Raw genomic sequence first — 12,042 nt, forward strand, 5'->3', positions numbered from 1 at the left:
GATGGCAAAGTGAACAAAGGTATATTTGATATACATGTTATTGATGTGTACCTTACTAATGCTCGTAGTAGCGCCTAAGTATTCGATACTGGTTCGGTTGCTCATATTTGTAACTCGAAACAGGAGCTACGGATTAAACGAAGATTGGCTAAGGACGAGGTGATGATGCGCGCCCGAATGGTTCCAAGGTCGATGTGATCGCCGTCGGCACGCTACCTCTACATCTACCTTCGGGATTAGTTTTAGACCTGAATAATTGCTATTTGATGCCAGCGTTGAGCACGAACATTATATCTGGATCTTGTTTAGTGCGAGACGGCTATTCATTTAAATCGGATAATAATGGTTGTTCTATTTATATGAGTAATATCTTTTATGGTCATGCACCCTTGAAGAGTGGTCTATTCTTGTTGAATCTCGATTGTAGTTATACACATATTCATAATATTGATGCCAAAAGATGCAAAGTTGATAATGATAGTGCAACATATTTGTGGCACTGTCGTTTAGGTCATATTGATGTAAAGCGCATGAAGAAACTCCATACAGATGGACTTTTGGAATCACTTGATTATTAATCATTTGATACTTGCAAACCATACCTCATGGGAAAGATGAATAAAACTCTGTTCTCCAGAACAATGGAGCGAGCCAATGACTTATTGGAAATAATACATACCGATGTATGCGGTCCAATGAGTATTAAAGCACACGACTGGTATCATTATTTCCTGACCTTCACAGATGATTTGAGTAGGTATGGGTATATCTACTTAATGAAACACAAGTCTGAAACATTTGAAAAATTCAAAGAATTTCAAAGTGAAATAGGGAATCATCTTAACAAGAAAATAAAGCTTCTACGATCTGATCATGGAGGCGAATATTTGAGTTACGAGTTTGGCCTTCATTTAAAACAATGTGGAATTGTTTCACAACTCACGCCACCTAGAACACCACAGCGTAATGGTGTGTCTGAACGTCGTAACCGTTCTTTATTGGATATGGTGCATTCTATGATGTCTCTTACCGATTTACCACTATCGTTTTTGGGTTATGCATTAGAGACAGGTGCATTCACGTTAAATAGGGCACCGTATAAATCCGTTGAGACGACACCATATGAACTATGGTTTGGCAAGAAACCTAAGTTGTCGTTTCTTAAAGTTTGGGGTTGCGACACTTATGTCAAAAGGCTTCAGCCTGATAAGCTCGAACCCAAATTGGAGAAATGCGTGTTCATAGGATACCCTAAGGCAACAATTGGGTACACCTTCTACCACAGATCCGAAGGCAAGATCTTTGTTGCCAAGAATGGAACATTTCTAGAGAAGGAGTTTCTCTCGAAAGAAGTGAGTGGGAGGAAAGTAGAACTTGATGAGGTAATTGTACCTTCTCTCAATTTGGAAAGTAACACATCAGAGAAATCCGTTCCCATGATGCCTACGCCAACTAGAGAGGAAGTTAATGATGATGATCATGAAACTTTAGATCAAGTTACTAGTGGACCTTATAGGTAGAACAGAGCACGTTCCGCACCAGAGTGGTAAAGTAACCCTGTCCTCGAAGTTATGTTACTAGACCATGACGAACCTACAGACTATGAAGAAGCTATGATGAGCCTAGATTATGATAAATGGCTTGAGCCATGAAATCTGAGATAGGATCCATGTATGAGAACAAAGTGTGGACTTTGGTGGACTTGCATGATGACCGGCAAGCCATTGAGAATAAATGGATCTTTAAGAAGAAGACAGACGCTGATGGTAATGTCACCATCTACAAAGCTCAACTTGTCGCAAAAGGTTTTCGACAAGTTCAAGGGGTTGACTACGATGAGACCTTCTCACCTATAATGATGCTTAAGTCAGTCTGAATCATGTTAGCAATTGCCGCATTTTATAATTATGAAATCTGGCAAATGGACGTCAAAACTGCATTCCTAAATGGATTTCTTAAAGAAGAGTTGCATATGATGCAACCAGAAGGTTTCGTCGATCCTAAAGGTGCTAACAAAGTGCGCAAGCTCCAGCGATCCATCTATGGACTGGTGCAAGCATCTCGGAATTGGAATATACGCTTTGATGAGGTGATCAAAGCATATGGTTTTATACAGACTTACGGTGAAGCCCGTATTTACAAGAAAGTGAGAGCCAGCTCTTTAGCATTTCTGATATTATATGTGGATGACATATTGTTGACCGGAAGTGATATAGAATTTCTGGAAAGCCTAAAAGGATACTTGAATAAGAATTTTTCAATGAAAGACCTCGGTGAAGTTGCTTATATATTGGGCATCAAGATCTATAGGGATAGATCAAGATGCTTGATAGGACTTTCACAAAGCACATACCTTGATAAAGTTTTGAAGAAATTCAAAATGGATCAGTCAAAGAAAGGTTTCTTGCCTGTGTTACAAGGTGTGAAGTTGAGTCAGACTCAAATCCCGACCACTATAGAAGATAGAGAGAAAATGAAAGTCATTCCCTATGCCTCAGCCATAGGTTCTATCATGTATGCTATGTTGTGTACCAGACCTGATGTGTGCCTTGCGATAAGTTTGGCGGGGAGGTACCAAAGTAATCCAGGAGTGGATCACTGGACAATGGTCAAGAACATCCTAAAGTACCTAAAAAGGACAAAGGATATGTTTCTCGTTTATGGAGGTGACGAAGAGCTCGTTGTAAATGGTTACGTTGATGCTAGCTTCGACACTGATCCGGATGACTCTAAGTCACAAACCAGATACGTTTTTATATTGAATGGTAGAGTTGTCAGTTGGTGCAGTTCCAAGCAGAGCATCATGGCGGGATCTACATGTGAAGCGGAGTACATGGCTGCTTCGGAAGCAGCTCATGAAGGAGTTCATATCTGATCTCGGTGTAATACCCAGTGCATCGGGTCCAATTAAAATCTTTTGTGACAACACTGGAGCAATTGCCTTGGCAAAGGAATCCAGGTTTCACAAGAAGACTAAACACATCAAGAGACAACTCCATTCATGAAAAGGTCAAGGATGGAGACATAGAAGTTTGCAAAATACATACGGATCTAAATGTAGCAGACCCATTGACTAAGCCTCTTCCGCGAGCAAAACATGATCAGCACCAAGACTCCATGGGTATTAGATTCATTACAATATAATCTAGATTATTGACTCTAGTGCAAGTGGGAGACTGAAGGAAATATGCCCTAGAGGCAATAATATAGTTGTTATTTTATATTTCCTTATTCATGATAAAGGTTTATTATTCATGCTAGAATTGTATTGATTGGAAACTTAAATACATGTGTGAATACATAAACAAATACCGTGTACCTAGTAAGTCTCTACTAGACTAGCTCGTTGATCAAAGATGGTTAAGGTTTCCTAACCATAGATGTGTGTTGTCATTTGATAACGGAATCACATCATTAGGAGAATGATGTGATGGACAAGACCCATCTGTTAGCTTAGCATAATGATCATTCAGTTTATTGTTATTGCTTTCTTCATGTCAAATACATATTCCTCCCACTATGAGATTATGCAACTCCCAGATCCCGAAGGAATACCTTGTGTGCTATCAAACGTCACAACATAACTGGGTGATCGTAAATATGCTCTACAGGTATCTATGAAGGTGTTTGTTGAGTTGGCATAGATCAAAATTAGGATTTGTCACTCCGAGTATCCGAGAGCTATCTCTAGGCCCTCTCGGTAATACACATCATAAGAAGCCTTGCAAGCAAAGTGACTAATGAGTTAGTTGCATGATGATGTATTATGGAACGAGTAAAGAGACTTGCCGGTAATGAGATTGAACTAGGTATGAAGATACCAACGATCGAATCTTGGGCAAGTAACATACTGATGGACAAAGGGAATTACGTATGTTGTCATAACGGTTCAACTGATAAATATCTTCATAGAATATGTAGGAGACAATATGGGCATCCAGGTTCCGCTGTTGGTTATTGACCGGAGAGGTGTCTCGGTCATGTCTACATAGTTCTCGAACTCATAGGGTCCGTACGCTTAACGTTCGTTGACGATGTAGTGTTATATGAGTTATATGATTTGGTGAACGATTGTTGTTTGGAGTCCCGGATGAGATCATGAATATAACGAGGAGTCTTGAAATGGTTGAGAGGTAAAGATTGATATATAGGACGATGGTATTTGGACATCAGAAGTGTTTCGGGTGATATCGGGTACTTGTCGGGTCACATGAAGGGGTTCCGGGCACCCCCGGCAAAGCTATGGGCCTAATGGGCCAAGTGAGGGAACACGCCAGCCCTCAGGGTGCTTGTGCACCCCTATAGATGGCCGGCCCTAGGGAAGAAGGAAAGTGGAGACTAGGTCTCCCCTTTCCTCCCCCCTCCTCTTCCTTCCTTTCCCCTTTGGGGAAATATGGCAGGGGGCGCAGGGCAAGGCAGGGGCCCTAGGGCGCGCCTGGCTGCCTCCCCTCCCTTCCCACCTATATATACATGGGGAGGGGGCGCCACTCAAGGACACAACATTGTCTTAGCCGTGTGTGGTGCCCTCGTCCACCATTTACTACCTCGGTCATATTTTCGTAGTGCTTAGGCGAAGCCCTGCGGAGATCACTTCACCGTCACCGTCACCACGCTGTCCTGCTGTTGAAACTCATCTACTACCTCGCCGTCTTGCTGGATCAAGAAGGCGGAGGACGTCACCGAGCTGAACGTGTGCAGAACGCGGAGGTGTCGTGCCTTCGGTACTTGATCAGTTGGAGCGTGAAGAAGTTCGACTGCATCAACCATGTTGTTAAATGCTTTCACTTACGGTCTATGAGGGTACGCAGACACACTGTCCCCCTCATTGCTATGCATCTCTATGGATAGATCATTGCGTGAGCGTAGAATTTTTTGTTTTCCATGCAACGTTTCCCAATAGATATCAAACTTCCTAGACTGTTCGGGCCAAAATGGAGGACCATTGGATAGGCTCCCCTAATCCTCCCCTCCATTTGAGACCGGATCGGGGGATATCAAACTTTACGGACTATTCATGCTAAAATGGAGGCTCGTTGGATGGCATTTTTAGTCCCGACATATCCATACCATGTAGAGTGGTTCAATCATCATAATATTTTAGGGGAAGTAATGTGAAGATGAATCACTAAGGATACTGAATGTGGCAACAATACAATGTGGAACAGAGCTCACCCTACTTTGGAAAAGCTAGATAGGATCCTCATGAGGAATTATTGGGAAGACATGTTTCCTCAAGTAAATGTGAGGAAGCTGGTTAGATATGCATCTGACCATAATGCTCTATTACTTTCCTCTGACAATTTGATTGTCAGGAGTCCCCAAGTAAGAGAATTTAGGTTTTAAATGGGTTGGCTAAAATATGAGGAATTTATTCCTCTGGTGGAAGAGATTTGGAAGAAATATGTGAGATCTAATGATCCAATTGACATTTTCGATATTAAACTGAAGAGAATCAAAAATATATAGGTTGGGGATCCAACAAGTTGGGAATGATAGAAAAAAGAAAAATGAGATCAAGGAAGAGGTGTTGATCATTGAAAATCTTCAGGAGCAAGGTGCTCTAGACCCTGACATGTTCTGTAAGAAAATGGAATTACTTGTCGGGTTGAATGAGATTATGGTGAATGAAGAGCTATATCTCTTGTAACAATCCCATGAAAAGTGTGGCTCCTGCAAGGGGACCAAAATAATGCTTATTTCTAGAAAATTTCCAATGGCAATAAAAGGAAAAATACTATCCATTGTTCATGTGTTGGAGACACAACTATTGAAGGAACTTAAAATCTTCTTAAACATGCTACTGACTTTTACAAAGTGCTTTTTAGGCCTGCCCTTGGCAACTTATTTCATTTAGACCCTTATCTGTGGGGGAGAATGAGAAATTAAATGAGTCTACTGGTGATTTGTTAAATAAACCCTTCTTTGTGGAGGAGGTGAAAAGGCATTGTTGCCATGAAAAGTAACAAAGGCCCCTTGTCCTAACAACATTCCTACTGTGTTTTACGAGTGTTGTTGGGAAATTGTGCAACACTAGTCGTCAACCCATGCAGATGCATGGGCTATCCACTCTAGGTTACACTTAAGCACAATAAAGTTTATATTATTATAATTAAATATTCATTTGCAAAGTTATTTTGAATTTAAATACATCATGAATTTTGGATTCTAAATATAAAATAATATATTTTGGGGGGATGTATATCATTGAGAAATGTTGGTAGATAAGAGAAGAGGCTGATAAAAATCATTAGATGTAATGTGTCGCTTTAAAGCTGATAGTGGCACTATTGCAAGGTAAGCATGTAGAGATTACATATGACATATAGAATTTCCAAGTTACGAATTAAAGTGTTCATGCACCCATGCCTACCATGGTGCTTTCAGTAATGATTTCTATTGACTTACTCTACACATTACAGTTTTATGAGCTACAAAATTTGGAGGAACCAAACAGATTATTTCATAACTGGTTTTCTATGACAACAATGTACGTGAAAGGAAAGGTTGTGAGAGGCGAGATTATATGGATTCGGTTTGTAGTTTTAGGAAAATGCTGTTGATAAGGAGCATGAAAGTAATTAAGAATGGGTGAAATCTTAATTAACAACATGAAGGCAGACAGGTGAGAATAACATAGTTGTCGAGTACAACAACAAAACCATAATTACACCCACAAACAAAAATAGACTGATAAATCAATGTGTTTGTATACATTATGTTTTGCAAGCAGCGGCTTTGCATATTTGGTTTAGCATGCATTGATCATGTTTTGGGGTTGTCATGTTGGATGCAGCAAATTCTGGGTAGCAAAGAAGAAATAAGCCACGGATACTGTCAATACATTTTTCTTGCTTGTAATTTAAAAGCACCCTCGTTTTTTTCTTTTGCTCGGAATGCCATAAAAATGGGTAGGAAAAAAAGGACGTAAGTGAAAAACATAAGGGAATATAGATGTAGACCTTGGTCCAGCAATTCAATCTTGCTCCAGCAAGGCATATTACAAAATGACGTTTCTCACATTCCTAAGTCTAGTTAGTAAATATCATCAGGAGGCACAGGAAATTAAGTGTTGGAGCTAACTGGGATATATATTACATAGTGGCCTTGTCCCTTCCGGACTTGGGCAATCATGGGCGTGTGCTCTGTTTTTCTGGCCGGTAGATCCAGTAGTAAATAATCCTTGTTTGGTGCGTCCTCCATGAATCAATCAAGGTGCTTTAATCCTTATGGCAGAAAGAAGTCCTCCCAGAGCAACCTAACTGGTACTGTAGCAATTACTTGGTTCTTGCACAAATGCGTCAGACAATACAAACTGCACAAAATTCTCTTCAAGAATCAAGGATATATCTACTAAAAAGCAAATAAATTAAGAGCCAATACAAAAACTTCAATGCTAGTACTTTACCCTGATCAATCCTTTCTTATCACCATGCTTTTTATGCTTCCGCAGCCACATGTAATCTCCATTGACAATCATCGCTCATCGGCATGAACTGGCACTTCTCTGTGCGCCAATGCATCCTCTGGTTGGTGCCAGCGCTCGCCGGCCAACCTGCAACTGTTACCAGATAGATCAATCAGAAGAACATAAGCATCATAGACGATAGTCGTCAACCCATCTATTTGCAAGTCCTAGCATTTTGTACAACACCTAAAGATAAAGGTACTAAAATCATTTATTAGATACACAATATTTAGATATATAAACTAAATTATTATACCAGTCTCTTGAACCAATAGAAAGGAAACATGCAAATTTCGGTTTACTTAAGAAGAATGTAAATTTTGTCATACTAAATGCTAAGAAAAATGATCCAAATTCAGAGGTACATCAAATCACAATTATAGTAATGAAAGAAAACACACAAAAGGCATTTTTATCTCTTCCCAAAATAGGATAAAAAAATTAATGAACAATTAGACTTTTTAATGGTTCATAGATGAATACACTGTACCATAAAGAGTCTTATATTGTATATTGTGTTACCTAACTTATTTAGATAGGCAAATAATCCTAACAAAAAATATTAGTACAGAAAAATGTAACATAAAACATGAAATGTAAGAACCAAATAGAGGAACAAACATTTTGTGGCCACTGGATTGTAAAAAGAATGGACACTAAAGTTACTATAAATTTTTAACTTTTCTATAAGGTGAGGTAGTAATAAGCCAAAAAAATATGACATCTCATTTCTTTTGGCGCATTCACCTCAATTATTTTCTTATGCTTGTTTTTTGCATAAAATATAAGGCATGTGTGTAGACAGATGAATGAACTATTGGACTCTATGTGCATCCTTTTTGTGAGCTTATACAACTAAAAATCAGGAAGAGATTGCAAACTTGGAAATCATAGAAACTTACATTTAGTTTTGTATTTAGTTATTAATCGATATGATTTTCCATTTATCCCACTACCAAGACCCGAGCTTGAATTACTCATTACTCAGTGCCCTGCATATTTTGTGAAAGGCTCTTAGTTGAGATATTCCATGTCCAAAAAATACAATTTATTTAATGCGTTCTTAATTCTGAATCAGGTACAAAAAGAATCAGACAAATATTAGTTATGTCTTATAAGTTTGATACATGTGCCGCCTAATAAATTTTCCCAAAAAGGAAAGCTGGGAGGTCCTATGCAGCACCATCATGTGTTTCTTCTTTCTAGTTTAGAGACAACCTAAGATTTCACTACTGATAAGGAGAATCTCCTTACTAAGGAAATTACCAGGTCATACCATGGGCATAAGAATTGTTCTTCGGACTTTCATCACCATATTAAAAAAAGTATTGAAGGAGAGGTCTGTAAAAAAATCATCCATTAATGAGTGCGAGCACTACTAAGACAACTATAGCACACAATAACCAACAATCTATATAGAATCCGGTCACTTTGAAAAGTTAAAATGATTTATACAATATACTAGAGAATTGTGCCAGCTAGACCACTGATCATGAAGTAAAATATTTAGAGAAATATCTTTACAAAAGACAACTATTATTGGTACAAAATTTGGAAGGGTAGTCACTGAAAAGAAATTCCTTTCTAACTGAATACAACACTGATCAAATTATACCATTGATAGTAACTTGTGTAAGATAATATTACGTACGACAAAATCACTGGATAGAGGACTCCCTCGGTATTAATGTATTAATCGTCGCTCAAGAACACATAATAGAAGTACTGTAACGAATGGCCCAAATGAAATTTTATATATGTCAGCAAATACAAACTACAAAAGGGCATGTTATTTAATACACCACAGAATAATTTGAGCAAATTCGATCATAGCAGGTCTAAACATGCAAGATTAGCATCACAAATCATAGCTTCTATAACATCAGAGTCCATAGCATCAGAGGTCGTACCTTTCGCAGTGTGTGAGTTTCTCATTCCAGCACACATACATTGTCATGTACCAGCTGTTTGTAGAGCTCATCCCAGTGAGAATTTGTATCTTCTTTAGTTATTATGTCTCTTAACAGTTAGGATAGCATTATAACTAAGTTGATGAGTTGTTAGGTTTTTGGTTGGTGATGTCTCTTGTTAGATTTAACCTAGAATAAAAAAATTATAATCTAGAAGTTACTCATCTGTTGGCTTTACTCAACAACTTTTTAATTAGAAGGAGCTCCTAACATAGAGCATCTACAAACATAAATTCTATTCCATGGCATATGGATTTGCTATTAACGTATTGATTTGTATCTATATGTTTACACCAAATCAAAATCAAATGGAAGCATCGTACATCATTATTCCAAGGAAATAAGCTAAGAGCATGCATCTTCATTCTTCAATAGAGTTCTGCTCGGTGTTCAGTGCATATAATAATGTAGTGCTACAATTGGTATTCCTCCAGACTATGCTTTTTCATACAGCAAATTGGCACCTCATCTCCATAGGAGCTGTGAAATCTTTACTTTGGTCTCTCTTTCCCCTGTTTGCAAATCAATTTATGTTTCACCCCATCTTCATAGTAGAAGTAAAGGGACACGATTAGCTGATGATATTCAAATTCACATAAACTCTGTTTGCACCTACAGATGACAACGACTACTCTGTATGCACCTATAGATAACATCGACTACTCTGTATGCACATGATATTAACTTTCCTATAAAATAAATATACACATATAACTATACTTACATCCTTTTAATATGAAATACACAAAAATCAAATATCAGACAGTTGTTGATGTTACTATGACAACACGACAGAAAGAATCCACATTAATATTGTTGACCTTCTCACCCCGTAGTCTAAAATTAAAATTTTCTATCCTGTATATTCCAAGAGTTGTAAATATTAGGAATCACGGTATTTGTACTCATTTAATTCCTTTTGATGTACTCGCTCAATCTGAATCATAGTATCTTCAATCTTTGAGATACCATCAGTTGTCTATTTTTCCTCAGACGGTTTGCTAACTTGCATTGACCAGTTTATCACGGCACATGATTGCACCAATGAATACTAACCTGTCTGACGTCCTAGCTCACTTTTATGCATGCATCCATGACGTACATGATGTATATGCTATGCCATGGACCTGAGCATGTAGTCTGCGATCGAAGCAGCTTCTTGGATGCCACACATACTGAGCTACATGTGATGGGGTTACTCCCCCTTCTTCGGCATCTCTTGTGCAACGGCTGCCTATACTCCCATGAGAGATGTGGCCGGGAAACCAGGCTAGGGCGTTAGACGACTTGTGAATCCCGAGGTAGTCGTATATAGTCAAGAGATATATTAATTATAAGTACACCTGATGGGCATAGTTGTGCTCCGGTCCGATCTCCATAAGGCATCCGGAAATTGTACTTCAAAAGATTGAGGGTTTGATCCAAATCGTGATTAGGATGAATTCGAGGACAACCTGATCAAAATAGAGATGCAAAACAATTAAATCCGAATCCAAATTAATATTTTGGATGACAAATCAGCAAAAAAAATTGCAAAATAGATTGAGGAACGAACCTGATCCAGAAATTGTACTTCAAAAGATTGAGGATTTGATCCAAATCGTGATTAGGGTGAATTCGAGGACAACCTGATCAAAATAGAGATGCAAAACTATTAAATCTAAATCCAAATTAATATTTTGGATGACAAATCAGCAAAAAAAATGCAAAATAGATTGAGGAACGAACCTGATCTAGATCAGGAATGCTAGATCCATGGCCCCATATGTTTTTTAGATCCATCGCCGCGCTTGCTCTGTATTAGTTTGGTTTCTAGGGTAGAGAGATTTGAGAGAGAAAGATTGGAGAGGAAGGGACCGTGGGCAAGATATTTGGTTTTCCATGGGGGAAAGAGATGGACGGATGGAATACTTTCCAACGTGGGGAGAGGGAAAAAACGAAGGGACGGTAGAATACTTTTCATATTGAGATTAGAATCTGATTATTCTGTCATCTATTGTTTTTTCTTTTGTTAGCTAATCTAAACCGTTATAACTCAGCCCCACAAGATAGACGGCTCCTAATTTCTGATTAATGTGGTAATTACTTGGGAGTCTGTAATTAGTATAGGTATAGATGATATTATGAACCTGTTTTCTACATTTCATGCTAGCACACTTGATGTCCATAGCTGATGAGGACATCAATACCATTGTTACACCCATAGCCCCTACTGCTACATATACTGGATCAATTACTAGAGCTCGCGCATGCCAATTAAATTATCAGGTACTTTCGTTTCTCATTAATTATTCTAATGTCCATGAGAAGATGATGCTGCCTAAATTGGATACATTTGTTTTGCTTACAAATGAAGGGACTGGCATGGATAAGAGGGATGAACACTAAGCAAGACCAAGCATGGGGATGATGGCATGTGCAAGGGGAACAAGAACGGAGTTACAAGTGATGATTTCAGGACTTTGAAGCCACCATAAGGAGTGCATGAATCCTTGGACGAAATATACAAGATGCCACTTCATAAATTTCGTCCAAAGGCTATTCTAGGTGTTGCGTCACCTTATTATTGGGCCAGGGCCATGTAATTTCGAAATACTTAAGTATAGG

At 38.5% G+C, this 12,042-nt stretch overlaps 1 long non-coding RNA gene across 10 annotated transcripts; it reads right to left on the reverse strand.

Annotated features, from left to right (window-relative positions):
• Positions 1 to 6,925: 6,925 nt before the first annotated feature.
• LOC123102519 (uncharacterized) lies at positions 6,926 to 11,413 on the reverse strand. 10 transcript variants are annotated; one of them, XR_006449000.1, is made up of 8 exons: positions 11,164 to 11,413; positions 10,991 to 11,063; positions 10,779 to 10,889; positions 10,563 to 10,669; positions 8,742 to 9,979; positions 8,368 to 8,457; positions 7,406 to 7,558; positions 6,926 to 7,312 (listed from the first exon to the last, which is right to left on the reverse strand). It is a non-coding gene; the product is annotated as an uncharacterized lncRNA (long non-coding RNA). The 10 variants fall into 10 exon arrangements; XR_006448994.1 differs by having other exon boundaries at positions 8,742 to 9,564; positions 10,492 to 10,669; XR_006448996.1 differs by having other exon boundaries at positions 10,492 to 10,669.
• Between the last annotated feature and the right edge of the window lie 629 nt (positions 11,414 to 12,042).

This window comes from Triticum aestivum, chromosome 5A (genome assembly GCF_018294505.1).
Source record: "Triticum aestivum cultivar Chinese Spring chromosome 5A, IWGSC CS RefSeq v2.1, whole genome shotgun sequence".
NCBI classification, from domain to species: Eukaryota; Viridiplantae; Streptophyta; class Magnoliopsida; order Poales; family Poaceae; genus Triticum; species Triticum aestivum.